Source organism: Netta rufina (genome assembly GCF_964035555.1).
Source record: "Netta rufina genome assembly, chromosome: 34".
Classification (NCBI taxonomy): domain Eukaryota; kingdom Metazoa; phylum Chordata; class Aves; order Anseriformes; family Anatidae; genus Netta; species Netta rufina.
In genome coordinates this window covers 149,864-176,736 of record NC_140158.1, presented here as the reverse complement: position 1 = coordinate 176,736, position 26,873 = coordinate 149,864, and the positions used below count along the sequence as shown (strand labels likewise).

General features: G+C 50.1%; 2 long non-coding RNA genes across 3 annotated transcripts; both read left to right on the top strand.

Moving 5' to 3' along the window:
- Nucleotides 1–18,238: 18,238 nt before the first annotated feature.
- LOC311220575 lies at nucleotides 18,239–19,526 on the top strand. Its single transcript, XR_014619233.1, has 3 exons — nucleotides 18,239–18,316; nucleotides 18,853–18,918; nucleotides 19,007–19,526. It is a non-coding gene; the product is annotated as an uncharacterized lncRNA (long non-coding RNA).
- A 538-nt stretch (nucleotides 19,527–20,064) lies between these two features.
- On the top strand, nucleotides 20,065–23,076 carry LOC311220574. 2 transcript variants are annotated; one of them, XR_014619232.1, is made up of 5 exons: nucleotides 20,065–20,314; nucleotides 20,434–20,483; nucleotides 20,583–20,651; nucleotides 20,877–20,970; nucleotides 21,889–23,076. It is a non-coding gene; the product is annotated as an uncharacterized lncRNA (long non-coding RNA). The 2 variants fall into 2 exon arrangements; XR_014619231.1 differs by lacking the exon at nucleotides 20,583–20,651.
- The last annotated feature ends 3,797 nt before the right edge of the window (nucleotides 23,077–26,873 follow it).

Here is a 26,873-nt window from a genome sequence, read left to right as displayed (position 1 = left end):
TCGAGCTGCCATTGATACTGCTATCAACTTAGTGACAGATCCAACGGCCACTGTGACCCCTACGGTGGACTCTGCAGCCGCTCCAGTCCCGGTTCCTGCAGCCGCTCCAGTCCCGGTTCCTGCAGCCGCTCCAGTCCCGGTTCCTGCAGCCGCTCCAGTCCCGGTTCCTGCAGCCGCTCCAGTCCCGGTTCCTGCAGCCGCTCCAGTCCCGGTTCCTGCAGCCGCTCCAGTCCCGGTTCCTGCAGCCGCTCCAGTCCCGGTTCCTGCAGCCGCTCCAGTCCCGGTTCCTGCAGCCGCTCCAGTCCCGGTTCCTGCAGCCGCTCCAGTCCCGGTTCCTGCAGCCGCTCCAGTCCCGGTTCCTGCAGCCGCTCCAGTCCCGGTTCCTGCAGCCGCTCCAGTCCCGGTTCCTGCAGCCGCTCCAGTCCCGGTTCCTGCAGCCGCTCCAGTCCCGGTTCCTGCAGCCGCTCCAGTCCCGGTTCCTGCAGCCGCTCCAGTCCCGGTTCCTGCAGCCGCTCCAGTCCCGGTTCCTGCAGCCGCTCCAGTCCCGGTTCCTGCAGCCGCTCCAGTCCCGGTTCCTGCAGCCGCTCCAGTCCCGGTTCCTGCAGCCGCTCCAGTCCCGGTTCCTGCAGCCGCTCCAGTCCCGGTTCCTGCAGCCGCTCCAGTCCCGGTTCCTGCAGCCGCTCCAGTCCCGGTTCCTGCAGCCGCTCCAGTCCCGGTTCCTGCAGCCGCTCCAGTCCCGGTTCCTGCAGCCGCTCCAGTCCCGGTTCCTGCAGCCGCTCCAGTCCCGGTTCCTGCAGCCGCTCCAGTCCCGGTTCCTGCAGCCGCTCCAGTCCCGGTTCCTGCAGCCGCTCCAGTCCCGGTTCCTGCAGCCGCTCCAGTCCCGGTTCCTGCAGCCGCTCCAGTCCCGGTTCCTGCAGCCGCTCCAGTCCCGGTTCCTGCAGCCGCTCCAGTCCCGGTTCCTGCAGCCGCTCCAGTCCCGGTTCCTGCAGCCGCTCCAGTCCCGGTTCCTGCAGCCGCTCCAGTCCCGGTTCCTGCAGCCGCTCCAGTCCCGGTTCCTGCAGCCGCTCCAGTCCCGGTTCCTGCAGCCGCTCCAGTCCCGGTTCCTGCAGCCGCTCCAGTCCCGGTTCCTGCAGCCGCTCCAGTCCCGGTTCCTGCAGCCGCTCCAGTCCCGGTTCCTGCAGCCGCTCCAGTCCCGGTTCCTGCAGCCGCTCCAGTCCCGGTTCCTGCAGCCGCTCCAGTCCCGGTTCCTGCAGCCGCTCCAGTCCCGGTTCCTGCAGCCGCTCCAGTCCCGGTTCCTGCAGCCGCTCCAGTCCCGGTTCCTGCAGCCGCTCCAGTCCCGGTTCCTGCAGCCGCTCCAGTCCCGGTTCCTGCAGCCGCTCCAGTCCCGGTTCCTGCAGCCGCTCCAGTCCCGGTTCCTGCAGCCGCTCCAGTCCCGGTTCCTGCAGCCGCTCCAGTCCCGGTTCCTGCAGCCGCTCCAGTCCCGGTTCCTGCAGCCGCTCCAGTCCCGGTTCCTGCAGCCGCTCCAGTCCCGGTTCCTGCAGCCGCTCCAGTCCCGGTTCCTGCAGCCGCTCCAGTCCCGGTTCCTGCAGCCGCTCCAGTCCCGGTTCCTGCAGCCGCTCCAGTCCCGGTTCCTGCAGCCGCTCCAGTCCCGGTTCCTGCAGCCGCTCCAGTCCCGGTTCCTGCAGCCGCTCCAGTCCCGGTTCCTGCAGCCGCTCCAGTCCCGGTTCCTGCAGCCGCTCCAGTCCCGGTTCCTGCAGCCGCTCCAGTCCCGGTTCCTGCAGCCGCTCCAGTCCCGGTTCCTGCAGCCGCTCCAGTCCCGGTTCCTGCAGCCGCTCCAGTCCCGGTTCCTGCAGCCGCTCCAGTCCCGGTTCCTGCAGCCGCTCCAGTCCCGGTTCCTGCAGCCGCTCCAGTCCCGGTTCCTGCAGCCGCTCCAGTCCCGGTTCCTGCAGCCGCTCCAGTCCCGGTTCCTGCAGCCGCTCCAGTCCCGGTTCCTGCAGCCGCTCCAGTCCCGGTTCCTGCAGCCGCTCCAGTCCCGGTTCCTGCAGCCGCTCCAGTCCCGGTTCCTGCAGCCGCTCCAGTCCCGGTTCCTGCAGCCGCTCCAGTCCCGGTTCCTGCAGCCGCTCCAGTCCCGGTTCCTGCAGCCGCTCCAGTCCCGGTTCCTGCAGCCGCTCCAGTCCCGGTTCCTGCAGCCGCTCCAGTCCCGGTTCCTGCAGCCGCTCCAGTCCCGGTTCCTGCAGCCGCTCCAGTCCCGGTTCCTGCAGCCGCTCCAGTCCCGGTTCCTGCAGCCGCTCCAGTCCCGGTTCCTGCAGCCGCTCCAGTCCCGGTTCCTGCAGCCGCTCCAGTCCCGGTTCCTGCAGCCGCTCCAGTCCCGGTTCCTGCAGCCGCTCCAGTCCCGGTTCCTGCAGCCGCTCCAGTCCCGGTTCCTGCAGCCGCTCCAGTCCCGGTTCCTGCAGCCGCTCCAGTCCCGGTTCCTGCAGCCGCTCCAGTCCCGGTTCCTGCAGCCGCTCCAGTCCCGGTTCCTGCAGCCGCTCCAGTCCCGGTTCCTGCAGCCGCTCCAGTCCCGGTTCCTGCAGCCGCTCCAGTCCCGGTTCCTGCAGCCGCTCCAGTCCCGGTTCCTGCAGCCGCTCCAGTCCCGGTTCCTGCAGCCGCTCCAGTCCCGGTTCCTGCAGCCGCTCCAGTCCCGGTTCCTGCAGCCGCTCCAGTCCCGGTTCCTGCAGCCGCTCCAGTCCCGGTTCCTGCAGCCGCTCCAGTCCCGGTTCCTGCAGCCGCTCCAGTCCCGGTTCCTGCAGCCGCTCCAGTCCCGGTTCCTGCAGCCGCTCCAGTCCCGGTTCCTGCAGCCGCTCCAGTCCCGGTTCCTGCAGCCGCTCCAGTCCCGGTTCCTGCAGCCGCTCCAGTCCCGGTTCCTGCAGCCGCTCCAGTCCCGGTTCCTGCAGCCGCTCCAGTCCCGGTTCCTGCAGCCGCTCCAGTCCCGGTTCCTGCAGCCGCTCCAGTCCCGGTTCCTGCAGCCGCTCCAGTCCCGGTTCCTGCAGCCGCTCCAGTCCCGGTTCCTGCAGCCGCTCCAGTCCCGGTTCCTGCAGCCGCTCCAGTCCCGGTTCCTGCAGCCGCTCCAGTCCCGGTTCCTGCAGCCGCTCCAGTCCCGGTTCCTGCAGCCGCTCCAGTCCCGGTTCCTGCAGCCGCTCCAGTCCCGGTTCCTGCAGCCGCTCCAGTCCCGGTTCCTGCAGCCGCTCCAGTCCCGGTTCCTGCAGCCGCTCCAGTCCCGGTTCCTGCAGCCGCTCCAGTCCCGGTTCCTGCAGCCGCTCCAGCTCCTGTGGCTGGGTCAGAGAAACGAGCTGTAGCAGTGCAAGTCGACCCTGTAGAGAAGGTGAAAAAATGGTATAGAGATTCAGGTCGTTTAGAACGCAGAGAGTCTTCTGCCAAATCTAGGTATAGAGACGACGGAGACGACGACGACGCTGGGCCATCAAGGGTTCAGGAGGAGGAAGATGAGGATGCCGAAAAATCAACAGTAACTACCCGAAGCCTAAACGAGCGTGAGTTACGAGATGTGCGAAAAGATTTTGGTCGCTGTATAGGTGAGCAGCTTGTCACCTGGCTGCTCCGATGCTGGGACTCTGGAGCCAATTGTGTGGAATTAGACGGCAGGGAAGCCAAGCGACTGGGATCCCTTGCTAGAGACGCAGGCATTGACAAAGCAATTGCAGATGGAGCACAATCTCACAGCCTCTGGAGGCGTCTCCTCTCAGCTGTGAGGGAAAGGTATCCCTTCAAGGAAGAACTTTTATGTCTACCAGGCAAGTGGACCACTATGGAGAAGGGAATCCAGTACCTGAGGGAATTAGCCGTACGGGAAGTGATTTATGAGGATCCAGACCTCAGACAAACATCCAAAGATCCAGATGAAGTCAGGTGTACGCGACCCATGTGGCGGAAGTTTGTACGGAGTGCACCATCATCATATGCCAGCTCATTGGCAATAATGGCCTGGAAAGAGGATGAGGAACCCACAGTGGATGAAGTGGCTAAACAACTCCGGCAGTACGAAGAAAGTCTCTCCTCTTCCTTACAGGCCTGTGTCTCAGCTGTGGAGAAACTTTCTGAAAAGGTTCACCAACTTGAAGAGAATCTATCATCCTCCCCACCTGAAGCAACCAGTGTCCACCGACCAAAAGAGAACACTGTGGAGAAACTTTCTGAAAAGGTTCACCAACTTGAAGAGAGATTATTCTCCTCCATACCTGTACAGAGCAGTGTCTCAGCTATCAGGGGTAGGCGTTCATCCACACAAGGAAGACGATATGGTGGGTACTCACCCCGTGCCACCCTGTGGTTTTACTTACGAGACCATGGAGAGGACATGAGAAAATGGGATGGAAAATCTACTGCGACCCTAGAGGCACGGGTACGTGAGTTGCAAAAGAAAACAATCAAGAAAAAGGGATTCTCTGAAAAGTTTGCTGCTCCAACTTCCAGCAGACAGTCCTTCAAACACAGAAATGAAGAAGATTCTGACCAGGATTAGGGGAGCCCTGCCTCCAGCCAGGGGGAGGAAAGGGACAATCGAGTTTATTGGACTGTGTGGATTCGATGGCCTGGCACGTCAGACGCACAGAAGTATAAGGCTTTAGTAGACACCGGTGCACAATGTACTATAATGCCATCGAGATATAAAGGACCAGAGCCCATCTATATTTGTGGAGTGACAGGGGGATCTCAGCAGTTGACTGTATTGGAGGCTGAAGTGAGTCTGACTGGGAATGAGTGGGAAAAGCACCGCATTGTGACTGGCCCGGATGCTCCATGTATCCTTGGCATAGACTATCTTAGAAGAGGGTATTGCAAGGACCCAAAAGGGTTCCGGTGGGCTTTTGGTATAGCTGCCTTAGAGACAGAAGGCATTAAACAACTATCTACCTTGCCTGGTCTCTCAGAGGACCCCTCTGTTGTGGGGTTGCTGAGGGTCGAAGAACAGCAAGTGCCAATCGCTACCACAACTGTGCACCGGCGGCAATATCGCACTAACCGAGACTCCCTGATTCCCATCCATAAGCTAATTCGTCAATTGGAGAGCCAAGGAGTGATCAGCAAGACTCATTCACCTTTCAGTAGTCCCATATGGCCAGTGCGAAAGTCTAATGGCGAGTGGAGACTAACAGTGGACTATCGTGGCCTGAACGAAGTGACGCCACCACTGAGTGCTGCAGTGCCGGACATGCTGGAACTTCAGTACGAACTTGAATCGAAGGCAGCCAAGTGGTACGCCACAATTGATATCGCTAATGCATTTTTCTCCATCCCTCTAGCAGCAGAGTGCAGGCCACAGTTTGCTTTCACTTGGAGGGGAGTCCAATATACTCGGAATCGACTGCCCCAGGGGTGGAAACACAGCCCTACCATTTGCCATGGGCTGATCCAGTCTGCACTAGAGCAGGGGGAAGCTCCTGAACACCTGCAGTACATCGATGACATTATTGTGTGGGGTGACACAGCAGAGGAAGTTTTTGAGAAAGGGAAGAAAATAGTCCAAATCCTTCTGAAGGCCGGTTTTGCCATAAAACAAAATAAAGTCAAAGGACCTGCACGAGAGATCCAGTTTTTAGGAATAAAATGGCAAGATGGACGTCGTCAAATCCCAATGGATGTGATCAACAAAATAACAGCTATGTCTCCACCAACTAACAAAAAGGAAACACAGACTTTCCTAGGTGTTGTGGGGTTTTGGAGAATGCACATCCCAAATTACAGTCTGATTGTAAACCCGCTCTACCAAGTAACCCGTAAGAAGAATGAGTTTGAATGGGGCCCTGAACAACGACAAGCGTTTGAACAAATCAAGCAGGAAATAGTCCATGCAGTAGCCCTTGGGCCAGTTCGAACAGGACCAGATGTAAAGAATGTGCTCTACACTGCAGCCGGGGAGAACGGCCCCACCTGGAGCCTCTGGCAGAAAGAACCTGGGGAAACTCGAGGTCGGCCCCTGGGGTTTTGGAGTCGGGGATACAGAGGATCTGAGGCCCGCTATACTCAAACTGAAAAGGAGATATTGGCAGCATATGAAGGAGTTCGATCTGCTTCGGAGGTGGTCGGTACTGAAGCGCAGCTCCTCCTAGCACCCCGATTGCCAGTACTAGGCTGGATGTTCAAGGGAAGGGTTTCTTCTACGCATCATGCAACTGATGCTACGTGGAGCAAGTGGGTTGCACTGATTACTCAGCGGGCTCGAATAGGAAACCCCAGTCGCCCAGGAATATTGGAAGTTATTATGGACTGGCCAGAAGGCAAATACTTTGGGATATCACCCGAGGAGGAGGTGGGTCGTGCTGAAGAAGCCCCACTGTACAACCAGTTACCAGAGAATGAAAAGAAATATGCCCTGTTCACTGATGGGTCCTGTCGTATTGTGGGGAAGCATCGGAGATGGAAGGCTGCTGTATGGAGCCCTACACGACGAGTTGCAGAAGCTGCTGAGGGAGAAGGTGAATCGAGTCAGTTTGCAGAAGTGAAGGCCATTCAGCTGGCTTTAGACATTGCTGAACGAGAAAAATGGCCAGTTCTCTACCTCTACACCGATTCATGGATGGTAGCAAATGCCCTGTGGGGATGGTTACAGCAATGGAAGCAAAACAACTGGCAGCGTAGAGGCAAACCCATCTGGGCTGCTGCTTTGTGGCAAGACATTGCTGCTCGGGTAGAGAACCTGGCTGTGAAAGTACGTCACGTAGATGCTCATGTGCCCAAGAATCGGGCTACTGAAGAACATCAAAACAACCAGCAGGTGGATCAGGCTGCTAAGATTGAAGTAGCTCAGGTGGACCTGGATTGGCAGCATAAAGGTGAATTATTTATAGCCCGATGGGCCCATGACACCTCAGGCCATCAAGGTAGAGATGCAACATACAGATGGGCTCGTGATCGAGGGGTGGACCTGACCATGGACGCTATAGCACAGGTTATTCATGACTGTGAAACATGTGTTGCAATCAAGCAAGCCAAACGGTCAAAGCCTCTTTGGTATGGAGGACGATGGCTGAAATATAAATATGGAGAGGCCTGGCAGATTGATTACATCACACTCCCTCAAACTCGCAATGGCAAGCGCCACGTACTTACAATGGTGGAAGCAACCACCGGATGGCTGGAAACATATCCTGTGCCTCATGCCACCGCCCGGAACACTATCCTGGGCCTTGAAAAGCAAGTCCTATGGCGACATGGTACCCCAGAAAGAATAGAGTCAGACAATGGAACTCATTTCCGAAACAACCTTATAGACACTTGGGCCAAAGAACATGGTATTGAGTGGGTGTATCACATCCCCTATCATGCACCAGCCTCCGGGAAAGTTGAACGATACAATGGACTGTTAAAGACTACATTGAAAGCAATGGGCGCTGGGACATTCAAAAATTGGGATACGCATTTGGCAAAGGCCACCTGGCTAGTCAATACTAGGGGATCTGCCAGCCGAGCTGGACCTGCCCAATCAAACCTGTTACGTACTGTAGATGGGGATAAAGTTCCTGTAGTGCATGTAAGAAATACGCTGGGTAAAACAGTCTGGGCTACTCCTGCCTCAGGAAAAGGCAAACCTATTCGTGGAATTGTTTTCGCTCAGGGACCTGGATACACTTGGTGGGTGATGCAAAAGAACGGAGAGGTCCGGTGTGTACCTCAAGGAGATTTAATACTGGGTGAGAATAGCCCATGAACTGAATTGTACCATGTTAATTACTATATAATACTGTATGTTATCACTACTATGACTACTGTAGGTGACTAATTAGAATGTATGGAAAAGAGTGTAACCTGAGCATGACATAAATGGTATGGAATAAGGGGTGGATAGAAAAAACGGGGCCGTCCCCGCCGCCCTGCACACCCCACAGCTCCGAGCCGCCCTCATGGCGCTCCCGGCCTGCTCCAGGCCCGGCCTGTGCATTCATGGACTTTAAGCATTTGTGGACTTCAGGGTGGTTTTTTTATTTGTCTGGCTCTGGTCTCTGTTTGAGTTTTCTGCAAGGAGCTGCACTGTTTGCATGTCCATTGTGGATGTGACCTTCTCTCTTTGTTTCTTGTAGCCCAGGGCATAGGCACGGAAACTTGAATGAAGCATGAGGGTGAGTGGACAGCAGTGGGGGCCCTGAGTTGTTCTGTGGACTACTTCACCTGTTCAGCAGTGGGGGCCCTGAGTTGTTCGGTGGACTACTTCACCTGTTGGGCCAGCTTTGTAAGCACCTTGCGACAGCAGAGTACGTCTCCTGCCATGTTTCTGAGACGTGCCAGACGTCAGCGGCTCCTGAAATGCTGGAGCTGCTCGGAGTGCAAGAGGAGCTGGAAGTGCGATGCATCTCCTTGGGATGTTAGGTGAGCATAGCAGTGGTACTGGGTTGGAGCACGTGGCTCTGGGGCTTCTGGGCTCTTGTTTTACAGGAGGAAAGAAGAGTAGTGGGTATAGACTGTTTTGTGGATTGTCACGTTTGTCTGTTCTTTCTGCTTGGACTAAGTCCTGTGACTTTGGCTCAGCACAGTGAATGGAAGTGCTCAGCCTGGATCGGGAAGGTGAGTGGAGAAAAGTTGGAAAACGGGTATTGTTTTTGGTGTAGTAGTCTCTTGTTGCACCTCTGGGTGACTCCTCTTTTCCTGTTACGAAGAAGGTACTGGGAACATCCTAGCTGGCCTCTGTGGTCCACATTGATAGTGGATTCTGAGCCCTGAGAATGAAGTCCGGGGCAAATATTGTGTGTTTGGGAGTGGTTGGCAGGGGGAGACAGGGATTTGTCTAGAGGGTGTCTGTCTGATTTCAGTAGAGGAGCATGTCAGTTGACTATGACTTTGTTTCTGAGGAGGTCGTTTCACTGGAAGAAATTTGGCTGGTGTGCTGGTGCGTGATGGCACTTTATTTCTGCTGGTGAAGAGGAGCCTTGTGCCTGAAGCAATGTCCTGGCTAGGCTTTGTGTTCCTTGGTGAGGATGGAACCTGCCTCCCAGCATTCCCAAGCTAAGTAGGGGGGCAAGTGCTATGTTTGAGTTGGGGTTGTGAATGGACCCATAGGGTGAGGGTCTGTGCTTTTAAGTCATTGCTTTGGATGGGGCCTTTCAGGATTGATCAGGTCAGGCAGAGAGATTATGTGTGGGGAGTTCTGTCACGTACAGCGTGAGCGTGTGCCAGGCAGGGCAGTCCCAGCTTGTTATCTGTGTTCTGTGTTGTCTGTGCTGTACTGTACTGTTGCTCTTGGTGCTCGGCAGGCCCTGGGGAAGCCATCCTGATGGTATTGAACACTTGACCTCCTCAGAATAATGCTGATGTTGAACTGGGAGCTGAGCAACGCTTGTGTTGCAGTGGGAGCTTAAGGGGATCACTTCTACTGTGCTATTAATAGTTTTTTGTATCAAACATTTCCTGATATGATCATCATATCTTATGTGCTCCTCAGGTCTTGATATTCTCACTGCCTTCTTCCACTGAGCAGGCAAGACGTGCAACTTTGTAGCCACACCAAAGGCCCTAAATGCTTGTTTCGTCGTCATAGGGCTAATGCGAGCACTTCTTGTCTTGCAGTCACTGCTTGAAGTGCAGATCTGTTTCAGGTCTTGTGCATCATACTCAGTTTGAGATCGCGTCTGTTTCCATCCTCACTCTTGCAGAAGACATCTGGGCCGCATCAGGAGCTCTTGCTTGGGAATTGAATTCCTAAGCATCGTCTTATGGGGTTTTCAGTCCCCATCCTTCTGGTCTGTTGTCTTGAAGGCAGGCTTTTTAGGCCTCCATCATCCCTGTTCTGGCAGTTGCTTCCAGTCGCGTGTCGTGACATTTGAGTCTCTTCTTGGGTCTCGTGCAGAGCACCTGTTCTGACTTGCTGTTGCCATAGGGTTTTCCTCTGGGGGTCACTTCTTCTTGTGCCTTGTGTTCTGTGTTTTTGTTTTTTTTTTGTAATGTTTGTAGTGTGCCTGTGTGTGTGTTTGGTCTGGAGCTGTCCTGCTTGGCAGTTAGTGATGACAGCTAACGTGGCAGTGCATGGGTGTACTAATACATTGTCTGGACTGTTTTGGCAAAGACATCCGGTCTGCCTCTGGGCACGTACTGAAGGGCAGCTGGCACAGTCATCTCAGTGGTGTTTGGCAGATGTTGGAGGGGGGGGAGAGAGTGTATCTGGTTGCGAGCAGCTGCTCGCATAGCGCTTGAACGGTGTGCTTGAGGAGGTCTGTTGAATCTTGAAAGCTTACAGATATGGGTTTTGAAATGTTTATTTCTTTCCTGTCCCCAGTAGAGCGTATACCTTTGGAGGAACCTGTCACAGGAAAGAGCTCCTTTTGGAACTGTTCAGCACTGGGTAGGCAACTTGGTGACTGGCTTGATCTACTTCTGAGGTGCTGAGGCAAGGGGGCTGCTGATTTGAAACGATAACATTGTAAATGGGGTCCCTTTTGTTTTGGAGGTATGGGTGCTAATGCTGGCAGCTGAATGATTATCTTGTGTCTGTTTTCAGTTGTTAAAGCTGCAACACAGTGTACAACACGGGACTTGAAGACCAGAACTGCTTTTGGCAAGGTGAGCGATGAACAGATGTAGCGGGTACTTTAGGGGTGCAGTTGTCACTGCAGTTAGTTAACTACACAAAATACAGTAAAAATCCTGTTTATATTTCAGGGGTGTTGTAGCTGGCCTAAGAGAGCAGATGGAAGCATCTGCCTCGAGGGCAGGTGAGGGGGCCGAGGTAAGGGAGCAGATGAGAGTAACTGTCCTAGCTGTGCTGTGGCTTTGGATGCTGCTTCAGCCTATGCTTTTCTTTTTGTTTCACAGGTGTCTTGCACAGGCTCAGAGGGGCCAAGCTGCACTCGGAAGAGCAGCACGAGAAGGGCAGGCTGTTTGTGAGCTGGATTGGAGCAGAACTGCCAAGTAGCACAAGGTGACTGCGAAGGGTATCCATCTTGCTTTGCAGGTGCCATGGGAGGCTCTCCACAGAAGTGGTTGAGGATTTGAGAAGAGGTTGCAGGTCATCAAGGAGTGACACGTGCAGGGATGGCTTGAAAGTGGTATGGCTGCTTTCTCTTCTGTTTCTCAGGTGTCCCAGGCAATGTGGGCTGTGATGTTAGTCTTTAGAATCTGAACAAAGCAGGTGCTGATGGCTGTCTTCTTTGGTAGGCAAAGAGGTGCCCAAAGCCCTGTCCTGTGTAGCCTGAGCACACCTTGCTGAGGATGAGGTGTCCTTTCTACCAGTTCCCAAAACTGTGTTGAAGCTGAAATGCTGCGTCTGTGTTTGGGTTGGGGTTGTACCTTGGTGAGTGTAGGGATGGATTTTAAGTGGGTGCAGCGGAGGGCCTGGACCCAGTGTCCTGTAATGTGTTTTAACACATCAGCATAGCCTTTTGGTTCTCAGCTTACTGAAGTAAGTGATTTTTCCTGTGAGTGGAATGTAATTGATTGATTTATTTATTTATTTATTTATTGGCATATAATCTGTTCTGCTCCTACATTTTTCTTTCTATGTAAATAAAAGATACGAAGAAAAAGAAAAGGTACATTGTTTCTGGGAAACAGTGGGGTAGGGTTCCTTAACCACATAAGTGCAGTAGTGCCTAGAGAGTGAGCAGGGTCGCCTGCTTCATGGCTAAAGAATAAGTCTGTTGGGGCACATTTCGGCGCGGCGCCGCCCGGGCACATTTCGGCGCGGCGCCGCCCGGGCACATTTCGGCGCGGCGCCGCCCGGGCACATTTCGGCGCGGCGCCGCCCGGGCACATTTCTCAGGTGGAGCTACTGAGCAGGTGAGATAAAGGAGTTGGGAACAGAGAGGTATTGCACAACTGTATGTTGCATCAGTAGTAGTCAGCGTTGTGGAGTAGGCGGGTATTAGGGCTGGCATGCTAGTGAATGCTGGTTCTCTGTGTTTACAGATGGGGATGAGCCTGTTTAAACTAATTCTGGTTGAGAAAGTTTCAGTTACTATCTTGATGATATTGTAAATCCATTATTAAAACCTGCATAAAAAGCAAAGGGGATTTTTGCTTCTAGATTCACCAGAGATATCTTGTCTGCTCTCTGCGTGCTTTTGAGATAAAGTTGATTTTAAAAAAGAAAGAAAAAAACCCAGCTGCTTTTCTTGCTCTCTTCCTACTTTGTTGTGCTTTGCCCCTCCCCTTTCCCAGGTGATTTGGTTTGGGTGCTGGGCAGGGCCAAAAGGTATATGAGCCCCAGGCATGGCATCAGAGAGCTCCCTCTACCTGGGCTGCTCTTTGGGGTCAGTGCTTTGTTTTTCCTTCAGTCAGTTGCAGGGTTCTTTAGGCAGGCTGGTGTCTATGAATTTCTGGATTTCTAAGTGGTTGGAATTCTAGATCTCTAAGTGCTTGAAATAGAGGGATATTTAGTAGAGGCTGCTGGCTCACTTTTTTTTTGGGATGGCCGCATATTCTCCTGTTTTTGAGATATATTTTAATCTCTACATGTTTAAAACCACTTGTTGTAGTCCCCTGGAGAGTTACACCAGCTTGATTACATGCTACATGTGGCTTGGCAGCGTAGATGCAGCATTACCAAGAGACTGAGCACGGTTGTATCAGAGTCACCTTTTTCATCTGCAAAGGGTAAGTCTGTGATTACCCCTGCCGGGGATGCCCTGTGTGCGTGTCTTTTTGACATTTGTGGAGCTCAGTTGGTTTTTTTGTGTGTGTATGTTCTAACTTCTTGTTTTTCTGAGCTGTAAATAGTGTGTCTGCTGAGTGTGGTTGGCAGGAGGAGGTTGGGAGCTGCTCAGGACTGGTAGGTTTGGTTTCTCGGAGTGTGCGGCAGCCTTCCTGTGCGATGTGACTGATTGTTGGGCGGGAACATTCTAGCTTGTGTGTGTTAAGCCATGTAGCTTGTGTAGTGTGTGTTGTGTGGCCCGGGCAGAGTTTGCTGTGGCGCTGTAAGCAGAGAGTCTCAGTTAGAGCTGTTGAGCAACTGAAGTACAGGAGCTGGGAAGAGAGAGGTATTGCAGCAGTGTACTGGGTCTGGCTGGAATGTTAACTTTCCTGGCAGCAGCCCTTACAGTGCCGTACTCTGTGCTTATAGCTGGAACAGCAGTGGTATTACACCAGTGTTGTGTCTACTGCTGAGCTGCAGTGGCACAGCATTGGGCCTTTCTCTAACCCTCCTAGGGGGTGGGCAAAAAGTGAGGAGAGAAACATCACTAGGGCAGCTGACCTAAACCAATCAAAGGGATATTCCATACCATGTAATGTCATACTCAGCAATAAAAGTGGAGACAGGAAGAGGAGGGGAGGGGTGGGCTCTCGTTGGGAAAACGTCGGTCCTCCTCTCGAACCCCGGCTACGTGCATTGAGGCCCTACTTCAAGGACGTGGTCAATCATCACTCATTTGTGGGATGTAGAGAGTAATTTCTTTCCTCTGCACTTCCATATAGCCTTCATTTATTTTATTTGTTTGTTTTCCTCCCTTCTTTTTATTTTTTTCCTTTCCCCCTCCCTTTTCCCCTTTCCCTTTTTATTTTCCTTTAGTTAAATTGTTTAGTTCATAATAATCTTTAATTATTATTATTATTTCCCTTTAATTAAATTATCCTTATCTCAACCTGTGAGTTGTTTTTTGCTTCACTTCTCCCCCTCCTCATCTAAAAGAGGGGGAGTGAGAGAGCGGTTGTGGGGTTTAGCTGCCCAGCACGGTAAAACCACCACAAGCAGGTACGCTGTGGCTGTGAGGTGCCTCAGAGTGTGCTTTTCTCCTGTCTTTGCAAGTGCTTTGTGCAGTCATGGACAGGGAAGGGAAATCCTCATGTCACGAAGCTCTGAGGGAAGGTTTGTGTTGTCACCTTGGTCATCCCTTATCCAAAGCGAAGGGAAGATTGTTTGGTGTTTGATTGTTTTGGCGTATAATCTGTTCTGCACCTGGATTTTCCTTTCTACGAAAAAAAAAAAAAGTTTGAGCTATTTCCAGTTAAGCAATTTCCAGTTACTTGCTGGGCTGTATTGTCCTTTTAATATTCAAAGCTGCAGCAAAAGCATGGGGATTGTTCCTTCTAGAAACACCCCAGTTCTCTTGTTTGCACTCTGCATGCTTTTGAGCTAAAGCAGATATCAAAAAAAAAAAAAAAAAAAAAAAAAAAACCAACAACAACAACAAAAAAAACAAAACAAAAAAAAAAACAAGAAACACACACACACAAACAACAACAAAAAACCACCATTGGGTGATTTGTTGTGAATGCGACGATCATTTAATCCCTTTGTTTTCCCAGGTGGTGTGGATGATACTGGCTGCACTGTTGGAGCTTGGATTCGGAGAGGAAGAGGTGAGCACAATTGTATGTTGCATCAGTACTAGTCAGCATTGTGGAGCAGGTGGGCATCACGGCTGGCGTGTTAGTGAATGCTGTTACTCTGTTTTTGCAGCTGATGATGAGCCTGGCAATTGACTAAGATGACAATCAGTGCCTGTGCGTTTCTTGAAGCGGAGGGACTTTACCATTCAGCAACCTGAGAGCTAAGTTGGGGGGCATCTGGTATTTGCATATCTGGGGTGGCTAATGGGAGCTGGGAGCCAGAGCAGCATGGAGCCAGCTGGCTGAATAGACTTGGTGCCACGGTGAGGGTGGCTCAGGCTGGGTCACGTTCAGGCTGCTTGTGGCTGGGTCACCAGCCTAATAGAAGCAGCGGGATTATTTTGTGAGTGCGTGCGCCAGGCGGGACAGTTTTCTTCAGTTCGTCTGTCTTGTGTTGCTTCTGCAGCGTCTGTTCTGTGCTTCTCGGGTCTTGATATCCTCCTAGCTTTTTAGACTGGACTGACTAGACAGGCGACTTGGTAGCGGTGCTGAAGGGCCTCAATGCTTGTTTTGTCATCATGACTCTGATCTGAGCACTTCTCGTCTTGCAGTCGCTGCTTAAAGAGCAGATCTGTTTCAGGTCTTGTGCATCATATTCGGTTTGAGATCATGTCTGTTTCCATCCTCACTCTTGCAGAAGTCATCTGGTGTTGTCGACGGAAGGAAGATACAGATGCTCAATATGAGTGAACAGTGAACTTCAACTTTAATGGATAGCTCAGTCGCCTTTTATCTAGTTCGAACTTAATCAACTCATACATATTCCTAAACTAAACTCAGGATTGGCTAACATTTCCCGCGCTTTTCAGTTGGTTCCTCCTTCTTTTAGCTACCGTCCTGCCCCAGGGGGCCCTCCTGATCGCCCAAGGGCATCGTGTCCTTGAGCCTGATTGGCTCTCAGCCAGCTGTGTACGTGCCCAGACCCATGTGAGTTAAGTACGGTACTTCACTAGCCCATTGCCTCCTAACTGCCCAACATCCACATGTCCTATTTCACTTAACCATTCCTCCACAATCTGGGCCGCATCAGGAGCTCTTGCTTGGGAATTGAATTCCTAAGCGTCTTCTTATGGGGTTTTCAGTCCCCACCCTTCTGGTCTGTTGTCTTGAAGGCAGGCTTTTTAGGCCTCCATCATCCCAGTTCTGGCAGTTGCTTCCAGTTGCATGTCGTGACATCTGAGTCTCCTCTAGGGTCTGGTGCAGAGCACCTATTCTGACTTGCTGTTGCCGTAGGGCTTCCCTCCGGGGGTCACTTTTTCTTGCGCCTTGTGTTGTGTGTTTTTCTTGTAGTGTTTGTGGCGTGGCTGTGTGTGTATGTGTTTGGTCTGGAGCTGTCCTGCCTGGCAGTTAGTGATTACTGTGGCAGTGCATGGGTGTACTAATACATTGTCTGGACTGTTTTGGCAAAGACATCTGGTCTGCCTCTGGGCATGTACTGAAGGGCAGCTGGCACAGTCATCTCTGGTGGTTGGCAGATGTGGATTTGGGAGAGTATATCTGCTTGTGAGCAGCTGTTCGCATAGTGCTTGAATGGTGTGCTTGAGGAGGTCTGTTGAATCTTGAAAGGTTACAGATATGGGGTTTTGAAATGTTTATTTTTATTTCTTTCCTGTCCCCCAGTACAGTGTAAAACCTAGGAGGAACCTGTCACAGGAAAGAACTCCTTCTGGAACTGTTCAGCACTCCGTAGGCAACTCGGTGACTGGCTTGGAACGGAATTGATTTTGTTGGTGTATAATCTGTTCTGCTCCTAGATTTTTCTTTCTGCGTAAATAAAAGTTTGAACTAATTCGAGCTGAAAAAGCTTTAGTTACTTGCTTGATCATATTGTCCTTCTAACATTCAAAGCTGCAGCGAAAGCATGGGGATTGTTGCTTCTAGAAACACCCCAGTTCTCTTGTCTGCACTCTGCATGCTGTTGAGCTAAGCCTTATAAATAAGTAAATAAACCACAGCTGCTGCTCCTCCTCTTTCTGCTTTCTTGTGCTTTGCCCCTCCCCTTTCCAGGTGATTGGGTTTGGGTGCTGGGTGGGACCAAAAGGTATATGAGCCCAGGTATGCCATCAGAGTTCATTCTGCCTGGGCTGCTCTTTGGGGTAAGTGCTTTGTTTTTTCCTTCAGTCAGTTGCAGGGTTCTCTAGGCAGGCTGGAGTCTATGGATTTCTGGAATTCTAAGTGCTTGGAATTCACTTCATAGAGGGATATTTAGTAGAGGTTGCTGGCTCACTGTTCTTTGGGATGGTGGGATACGCTTCTGTTTTTGAGCTATAATTTAATATTTAGATGTATAAACCTACTTGTGTAATTTTCCAGAGGACTAAAACCAGCTTCATTTCATGCTACTGATATAGTATAAACTCACTTTAGGATAGAATAAAGCTTGTGGTTTGATATTGTATAAACTTACTTTAGGATAGAATAGAACTTGTGATTAAAAGTTAGCAAGGACAAAGTAAACAACATCTTGTTATCTGTAGACCTTCTGTTACGTTTAAGCATTTTGTTATTTGAAAACACCCCATTATCCGTTAACACTCAGTCAGGCTAAGACTTGAGATAACTTGAGTCAACTGTCTGTTATGTCTTGTTAACTGAGACATCCTGTTATCCGCCGACCCCCCAGTTAAACCGAAAGACAACTCAGCATTTTTACAGCCTGGAAAACAACTGATTAAGAAAGTGCATTACGAGGAAGACCTACGGCCTTCCTCCCAAAGACCACTGCCCACATCCTGGAGACCCGGGCCCACAATTCTTGGAAGGCTTTGCGCAAGCGCAAGGACTGATAAGCTGATTAGCATACGAAGCGAGGGTAGGCGGGGTTAGGTAATGAATATGTATAGGTGCTGATTGAATATTCATTGTTTCGCTGTATAAATACGAGATAGTTTGTCACTTCAAACATGCACGATAGGCGGAAGGATCCCCCGTGCATCCAGCGCTGCAATAAAGAATATACCACTTAAGGAAATTCGGCTTTGATCTTTAAATCACTACATGTGGCTTGGCAGTGTAGATGCAGCATTACCAAGAGCCTGAGCAGGGTTGTATCAGAGTCTGCTCTTTCCTCTGCAAAGGGTATGTCTGTGATTACCTCTGCAGGGGCTGCTGTGCGTGCACGTCTTTTTGGCATTTATGGATCTCAGTGTTTTTTTTTGTGTGTGTGTATATTCTAAGCTTTTATTTTTTGAGGGGCAAATAGTGTGTGTGCTGAGCGTGGTTGGCAGGAGGAGGTGGGGAGCTGCTCAGGACTGGTAGGTTTGGTTTCTCAGAGTGTGCGGCAGCCTTCCTGTGCGATGCGACTAATTGTTGGGCAGGAATGTTCCAGTTTGTGTGTCTTAGCCATTGTAGCTTGTGTAGTGTGTGTTGTGTGGCCCGGGCAGAGTTTGCTGTGGTGCTGTGAGCGAAGAATCTGAGTTAGAGCTGTTGAGCAGCTGAACTACAGGAGCTGGGAAGAGAGAGGTATTGCAGTAGGTACGCTGTGGCTGTGAGGTGCCTCAGAGTGTGCGTTTCTCTTGTGTCTGCAGGTGCTTTGTGCAGTCGTGGACAGGAAAGGGAAATCCTCATGTCACGAAGCTCTGAGGGAAGGTGAGTGTTGTCAGCCTGGTCATCCCTTATCTGAAGCGAAGGGAAGACGCTCAGGTGTTTCCCTGTGAGGGTCCGAGGTGAGGCTGTGTGGGATAGAGGAGCAGTGTGGCAGGTGTGTGCTTGCAAGAAGAGTGGTCATTTTGTCCTTTTGTTTTCCCAGGTGGTGTAGGTGATGCTGGCTGCTCCTTTCAAGCTTGGACCTAATTTGCAGGTACCGAGGCAAGTGGCCTGCTGTTTTGAAAGGTTAAAACTAAAGATGGGGTCCCTTTTGTTGTTGAGGGATGGGTGCTACTGCTGTCAGCTGAATGTTTATCTTCTGCCTGTGTTTTGCCTTTGTTCAGGGTGAAACGCAGTGCGCAGTGCAGGACGTCTTGACCCGAGCTGCCTCTGCAGTGACTCTGGTGCGTGATGAGCAGAGGTAACTGTTGTTTTTGGGGCGCGGTTGTCACTGCAGTTATTTTCCTACATCCAATAGAGTAAAATTCCAGTTTGCCTTCTAAAGGTGCTATAAGTGGGTAAAGGGAACAGATGGAAGCATCTGCCACGTGGGGCAGGCAAGCGGCTGAGGTACAGGAGGGGATGAGAGTATGTGATTTATTTCTGGGGATGAAATGGAATTAATTTTGTTGGTGTATAATGTGTTCTGCTCCTAGATTTTTCTTTCAATGTAAATAAAAGTTTGAGCTAATTCCAGTTAAGAAAGTTCCAGTTACTTGCTGGGTCGTATTGTCCTTTTAATATTCACAGCTGCAGCAAAAGCGTGGGGATTGTTGCTTCTAGATACACCCTAGTTCTCTTGTTTGCACTCTGCATGCTGTTGAGCTAAAGCAGACTAAAAAAATAAATAAATACAGGAAACACACACACAAAAAAGAACAATAACAACAAAAAAAAAACCACCATTGACTGACTTCTTGTGAACGCAACGATAATTTAATCCCTTTGTTTTCCCAGGTGGTGTGGATGACGCTGGCTGCACTGTTGGAGCTTGGACTCGGAGAGGAACACGTGAGCACAATCGTATGTTGCATCAGTAGTGGTCAGCATTGTGGAGAAGGTGAGCAATGGGGCCGGCGTCCTAGTGAATGCTGGTACTCTGTTTTTGCAGCTGATGATGAGCCTGGCAATTGACTAAGATGACAATCAGTGCCTGTGCGTTTCTTGAAGCGGAGGGACTTTACCATTCAGCAACCTGAGAGCTAAGTTGGGGGGCACCTGGTATTTGCATATCTGGGGTGGCTAATGGGAGGTGGGAGTCAGAGCAGCATGGAGCCAGCTGGCTGACTAGACTTGGTTCCACGGTGAGGGTGGCTCAGGCTGGGTCACGTTCAGGCTGCTTGTGGCTGGGTCACCAGGCTAATAGAAGAGGCGGGATTATTTTGTAGAGTGAGTGCGTGTGCCAGGCAGGACAGTTTCCTTCTGTTTGTCTGTCTTGTGTTGCTTCTGCGATGTCTGTTCTGTGCTTCTCGGGTCTTGATATCCTCCTAGCTTTTGACACTGGACTGACTAGACAGGCGACTTGGTAGTGGTGCTGAAGGGCCTCAATGCATGTTTTGTCATCATGACTCTGATCTGAGCACTTCTTGAGTTGCAGTCACTGCTTAAAGAGCAGGTCTGTTTCAGGTCTTGTGCATCATATTCGGTTTGAGATGGCGTCTGTTTCCATCCTCACTCTTGCAGAAGACATCTGGGCCGCATCAGGAGCTCTTGCTTGGGAATTGAATTCCTAAGCGTCTTCTTATGGGGTTTTCAGTCCCCATCCTTCTGGTCTGTTGTCTTGAAGGCAGGCTTTTTAGGCCTCCATCATCCCTGTTCTGGCAGTTGCTTCCAGTCGCGTGTCGTGACATTTGAGTCTCTTCTTGGGTCTCGTGCAGAGCACCTGTTCTGACTTGCTGTTGCCATAGGGTTTTCCTCTGGGGGTCACTTCTTCTTGTGCCTTGTGTTCTGTGTTTTTTTTTTTTTTTTTTTTTGTAATGTTTGTAGTGTGCCTGTGTGTGTGTTTGGTCTGGAGCTGTCCTGCTTGGCAGTTAGTGATGACAGCTAACGTGGCAGTGCATGGGTGTACTAATACATTGTCTGGACTGTTTTGGCAAAGACATCCGGTCTGCCTCTGGGCACGTACTGAAAGGCAGCTGGCACAGTCATCTCTGTGGTGTCTGGCAGATGTGGAGGTGGGAGAGTATATCTGCTTGTGAGCAGCTGCTCGCATAAGTGCTTGAACGGTGTGCTTGAGGAGGTCTGTTGAATCTTGAAAGGTTACAGATATGGGGTTTTGAAATGTTTATTCTTATTTCTTTCCTGTCCCCAGTAGAGTGTAAACCTTTGGAACCTGTCACAGGAAAGAGCTCCATCTGGAACTGTTCAGCACTGGGTAGGCAGCTCAGTGACAGGCTTGATCTACTTCTGAGGTGCTGAGGTAATGGGGCTGCTGTTTTGAAACGATAATTTGTAAATGGGGTCCCTGCTGTTGTTGAGGGATGGGTTCTAATGCTGGCCGCTGAATGATTATATTGTGACTGTTTTCATTTGTTAAAGCTGCAACACAGTGTACAACGTGGGACTTGAGCATAGCTGCTTTAGGCAAGGTGAGCGATGAACAGATGTAGCAGGTACTTTAGGGGTGCAGTTGTCACTGCAGTTAGTTAACTACACAAAATACAGTAAAAATCCTGTTTATATTTCAGAGGTGTGTTGTAGCTGGCCTAAGAGAGCAGATGGAAGCATCTGCCTCGAGGGCAGGTGAGGGGGCCGAGGTAAGGGAGCAGATGAGAGTAACTGTCCTAGCTGTGCTGTGGCTTTGGATGCTGCTTAGGCCTATGCTTTTCTTTTTGTTTCACAGGTGTGTCGCACAGGCTCAGAGGGGCTAAGCTGCACTCTAAAGAGCAGCACGAGAAGGGCGGGCTGTTTGTGAGCTGGATTGGAGCAGAACTGCCAAGTAGCACAAGGTGACTGCGAAGGGTATCCATCTTGCTTTGCAGGTGCCATGGCAGGCTCTCCACAGAAGCAGTTGAGGATTTGAGAAGAGGTTGCAGATCATCAAGGAGCAACACGTGCAGGGATGGCTTGAAAACGGTATGGCTGCTTTCTCTTCTGTTTCTCAGGTGTCCCAGGCAATGTGGGCTGTGATGTTAGTCTTTAGAATCTGAACAAAGCAGGTGCTGATGGCTGTCTTCTTTGGTAGGCAAAGAGGTGCCCAAAGCCCTGTCCTGTGTAGCCTGAGCACACCTTGCTGAGGATGAGGTGTCCTTTCTACCAGTTCCCAAAACTGTGTTGAAGCTGAAATGCTGCGTCTGTGTTTGGGTTGGGGTTGTACCTTGGTGAGTGTAGGGATGGATTTTAAGTGGGTGCAGCGGAGGGCCTGGACCCAGTGTCCTGTAATGTGTTTTAACACATCAGCATAGCCTTTTGGTTCTCAGCTTACTGAAGTAAGTGATTTTTCCTGTGAGTGGAATGGAATTGAATTCTTTTTTGGCATGTAATCAGTTCTGCTCCTAGACTTTTCTTTCTATGTAAATAAAAGCTTGAGCTAATTCCAGATGAAAAAAAAAAAAATTCAGCTACTTGCTTGGTCATTTTGTCCTTTTAATATTCAAAGCTGTAGCAAAAGCATGGGGATTGTTGTGGAGGAATGGTTAAGTGAGATAGGACACGTGGATGTTGAGCAGTTAGGAGGTCATGGGCTAGGGAGGTACCGTACTCAACTCATATGAGCCTGGGCATGTGCGCAGCCGGTTGAGAACCAATCAGGCCCAAGGACACGATGCCCTTGTGTGGTTGGGCAAGTCCCTAAGGCGGGACGGTAGCTAAAAGAGGGAGGAACTAACTGACAAGATAGGAAAGTGTTAGCCAATCCTGAGCTTAGTTTTTGCAATATGTATGAGTTGATTATGTTCGAACTAGATAAAAGGCGACTGAGCTATCCATTAAAGTTGAAGTTCACTGTTCACTCATATTGAGCGTCCGTGTCTTCCTTCTGTCGACAACAAATAGCGCCCGAACAGGGACCGATCTGAACGGGATTTGGACACTGCTGGCGGTGATCCTGGGCCACGGTTGGACGGAATAAGGGAGGAACCGGTCCTGCAACGCAGCCCAGGAGGTGGAAGGGACAAGAATCCCCTCACCTGCGTCGGGAAGGTGAAAGGGATGTGGAGTCCCCGCACCCGGGAGAGGATCCCGCCGGTCACGCGTTGCCGAGGTCTGAAAGGTGAAAGGGACGAAAACTTGGAGTCCCCGCACCCACAGCTCGGAAGGTGGAAGGGAGTCCCCGCACCCGGGATGAGCCTATAAAGGGTCCCGCCGGAGAAGCACCGCTGAGGTCTTTGCAAAGGCTGCAACCGACGTATATAAAGGTATGGAGAGACAAGCGGCGTATGCTTTGCTCGAATGCTTTTTAGAAAAGCGGATCACTTCAGATATAGACTGCAAAAAGGATTTACCAGGATTATTAGCATATGGAGTAATGCAGGGTTGTTTTATCAATCCTGATACAGTTTTTGAACAAACAGAGTGGCGTAAATTTGGGGACAAATTGTTTGATGAAGTTATTAATGAAAATAAGGCTGCTAAAAAATTATTGAAGCCTTGGAGAGCAGTCACTAACGCCTTAGTTATACATCAGGCTGAGCAGAGAGTCGCTACTGCTGCTACAGAGCGACTGGGATTGCCGGGAAGTGTTGGAGCTGGGGATTGCCCACTGCCGCCTTCAGTGAGAACGATAACGCTGCCTCAGGGGGCTACGGGGCAGTGGGAGCCTCCCCCCCCCTCAGTCACCGCCACGAGCAGTGCTGTGCTCGGAGTTCCGCGGAATCGAACGGCAGCTGACCCTCACCGTGTGGCGAGTCGGCACAGAGCAGAGGGATGGACATCAGGACCCTGCAGCCTGTCTGATGTAACCATGGAAGCAGCGGCGGCTGTACTGCTTCTCTCTGGCATTCTTTTTATAAGAGGTTTACCTTGCAATGAAAAAGGGATACTAACTGGAGTGTTAATAATTGTATGTGTTATTCTTAAATGTCCAGGTATTTTGTGTTGAAAGTATTTGTGTAAGGGTAAGGTTTTAAAACAAAGTGTTGCAAGTCACTTCACGAGGAACACAATGAGAGGCAATACTTGTTTGTTTGCTTATCATTCTAAATTATATTCGTGTGGTATGACTGAGGTTGTGGTATGATTGAGAGTGAGATGTGCCAGAGGCCTCTGGGTGTGTGAGTGTGCTGTGTACTGTGTTAGTGAGAGCGCATTTATTGCCATAGTGCAGGCTGAAATCATAGGAAATTAGTACTGGTCGAGCAAAATCATGTTTCACAAGTATGGAGTCATTGTGCGAAGTAGCCACTTGGAGAAGCTTAAGGGAACGTACTGTTTAAAACTTTTTGATCGTAATGAGTCAATTCACAAATCCATTACTTTCTTGAAAGAGCACATCAGAAAGAGTCAATATGGTATCAATCCTTTCAATCAATGGTTCACTGATTTGTTTGAAACAATGCATAGATGGTTACTGGGATTAGTCAAAGAGGGATTAAGGATTTTGTTCACTGTGGTGTCAATCATCATTGCATGTAGTATTGTGATAAATGTGGTTAAAGAGTTACTTGCAAAAATGTTATAAAATGTTATAGAGATTTTGAAGTGGTGCCAGAAACAGGTACCCAGTGGATCACTGCAAAGTGGACTGAAGCAGCTTTAGAATCTGCACACGCCGAAGACGACCAGGAAGAGGTTCCTGATAATCATTCTGACAATGACGTGGGCTGTGACACCTCGACGACTATCAAGAACAGCCTTTGATCACCATCAAGTGATTAGGTTTAAGTGTGTTACTACTAAGTTGTGTTACTTACTATTAATTGTGTTACCATTAAGTGCTTACAGTAATTGTAGTGTTATTAGGGTTAAGTTGTATAGTTGTGTTATGTTATGTACCCTTTCAGAACATGCTTGTTTGGGGTCCCGATAGGGGTCCCAAAGGAACTGAGTGAAATGTTAGCACCATACTCTGCCCGTATTACTCTGCTTAATGGATCTTTTTCTGACTGTAGGAACTGCACACGCTTTGGCTAGCATAAATAAGCTTGCTTGTTGGGCTGTTAAACAGTCAAATGTAAACACACAAGTTCTTTCTGAAATGTCGCAAGACACGGAAAGCCTAAGGCACGCTGTGCTGCAAAATAGGGCCGCTATTGATTTCTTGTTCTTGGCTCAGGGACATGGGTGTGAAGATGTAGAAGGAATGTGTTGCTTTAATCTTTCCGACCATGGTCAGTCAATTCACGACCAGTTGAAATGGTTAAGGGATCATACACAAAAAATTGTAGTACAAGATAGTTGGTTTGAAGGTTGGCTTAAATCTGTTTTTGGGAACACGGGTGGATGGGTTTTGTTAGTTAAAGAGGGACTTTGCTTTCTACTTATAATTATATTGATTATAATTGCTGCATATGTAACCTTTAACTGCCTAACTAAGAAACTAGAGCAACTCACAGAGAAGGTATTTGTAGCACAAAATAAAAATGGGGGAATTGTGGAGGAATGGTTAAGTGAGGTAGGACACGTGGATGTTGAGCAGTTAGGAGGTCATGGGCTAGGGAGGTACCGTACTCAACTCATATGAGCCTGGGCACGTGCGCAGCCGGTTGAGAACCAATCAGGCCCAAGGACACGATGCCCTTGTGTGGTTGGGCAAGTCCCTAAGGCGGGACGGTAGCTAAAAGAGGGAGGAACTAACTGACAAGATAGGAAAGTGTTAGCCAATCCTGAGCTTAGTTTTTGCAATATGTATGAGTTGATTATGTTCGAACTAGATAAAAGGCGACTGAGCTATCCATTAAAGTTGAAGTTCACTGTTCACTCATATTGGGCGTCTGTGTCTTTCTTCCATCGACAACAGATTGTAGCTTCTAGAAACACCCCAGTTCTCATGTCTGCCCTCTGCATGCTGTTGAGCTAAGCCATATAAATAAGGTAATAAAACCACAGCTGCTGTTCCTCTTCTTTCTGCTTTTTTTGTGCTTTCCCCCTGCACTTTCCCATGTGATTGGCTTCAGGTTCCAGGTGGGACCTAATAGTAACTGAGTTGCAGGTGTGCCATCAGAGAGCTTCTTCTGCCTGGGCTGCTCTTTGGGGTAAGTGCTTTGTTTTTCCTTCAGTCAGTTGCAGGGTTCTTTAGGTGGGTCAGAGTCTATGGACTGATGCATTTTCAAGTAGAAACCGGTATGCATGTCTTTTTGAGGTGGCAACTGGTAGGATCTGTCATAGTAAAGCAATCTAAGTAGTAGGTGCCTGTATTGCATGCAGCTCTTCCTCAGGTGAGTAGTTATTACAGCAGTTTTACGGATAGTATGGCGATGTTATTTTGTGTGTTTGCTTTGTGTTTCTGGGTCCCTTATGATTTTTGCAGAATTACAGGGCTTTTTGTGAGTCTTTGCCTATATGTCAAATCTTATCAAAGTCACAACCTTGGTGGCAAAGTGATGGAGCAGGGTTTAGGAGAAATGTATGATGGAGGCTCCCTGTGTGAGCATGTATCTGAAAATGGCAGCATTGGGCATATAAGCAGTGGTCTTTCTCAGGGTTAGGGGCGGTTTGTTATATTTCTGGAGCTTTTGCCTGTGTGTTTGCTGTCTGTCGAGTCTTTAGACCATAAAGCCTTCTAGGCTTTATGTGCATGGAATTCACATATTTGAGGTATGTTTATGAGGGGTTGCCAGGTACGTTGTTTTTGGGAAACCGTGGGGTAATGTTTCTTGACCGCATAAGTGCAGTAGTGCCTAGAGAGTGAGCAGGGTCACCTGCTTCATGTCTAAAGAATAAGTCCGTTGGGGCACATTTCAGCGCGGTGCTGCCCGGGCACATTTCTCAGTTGGAGCTACTGAGCAGGTGAGTTAAAGGAACCAGGAACAGAGAGGTATTGCACAATGATATGTTGCATTAGTAGTAGCGAGCGTTGTGCAGGAGGTGGGTATTAGCTCTGGCATGCTAGTGATTGCTGGTTCTCTGTTTTTGCAAGTGATGATGAACCTGTTTGACGTAATTCCATTTGAAAAAGTTCCAGTTACTTGACTGGTTGTGTTGTCCTTTTAATATTAAAAGCTGCAGCAAAAGCATGGGGATTGTTGCTTCTAGAAACACCCCAGGTCTCTTGTCCTCTGCATGTTGTTCAGGTAAAGCAGATTAAAAAAAAAAAAAAAAAGTGAAAATCTGCTGCTCCTGCTCTGCTCCTACTTTCTTGTGCTTTGTCCCTCCCCTTTACAATGTGATTGGGTTTGGGTGCTGGGCAGGGCCAAATGGTATATGAGCCCCAGGCATGGCATCAGAGAGTTCCTTCTGCCTGGGCTGCTCTTTGGGGTCAGTGTTTTGTTTTCCTTCAGTCAGTTGCAGGGTTCTCTAGGCAGGCTGGAGTCTATGGATTTCTGGATTTCTAAGTCCTTGGAATTCACTTAACAGAGGGATATTTAGTAGAGGTTGTTGGCTCACTGTTCTTTGCGATGGTGGGATACGCTTCTGTTTTTTGAGCTATATTTTAATCTCTAGATGTACAAACCTACTTGTGTAATTTTCCAGGGGACTAAAACCAGCTTCATTTCATGCTACATGTGGCTTGGCAGTGTAGATGCAGCGTTACCAAGAGCCCGAGCAGGGTTCTATCAGAGTCTGCTCTTTCCTCTGCAAAGGGTGTGTCTGTGATTACCTCTGCAGGGGCTGCTGTGCGTGCACGTCTTTTTGGCATTTATGGATCTCAGATGTTTTGTTTTTTTTTTTGTGTGTGTATGTTCTAAGGTTTTGTTTTTTTGAGGGGCAAATAGTGTGTGTGCTGAGCGTGGTTGGCAGGAGGAGGTGGGGAGCTGCTCAGGACTGGTAGGTTTGGTTTCTCAGAGTGTGCGGCAGCCTTCGGGTGCGATGCGACTGATTGTTGAGTCTCTCCTTGGGTCTGCTGCAGAGCACCTGTTCTGACTTGCTGTTGCCATAGGGCT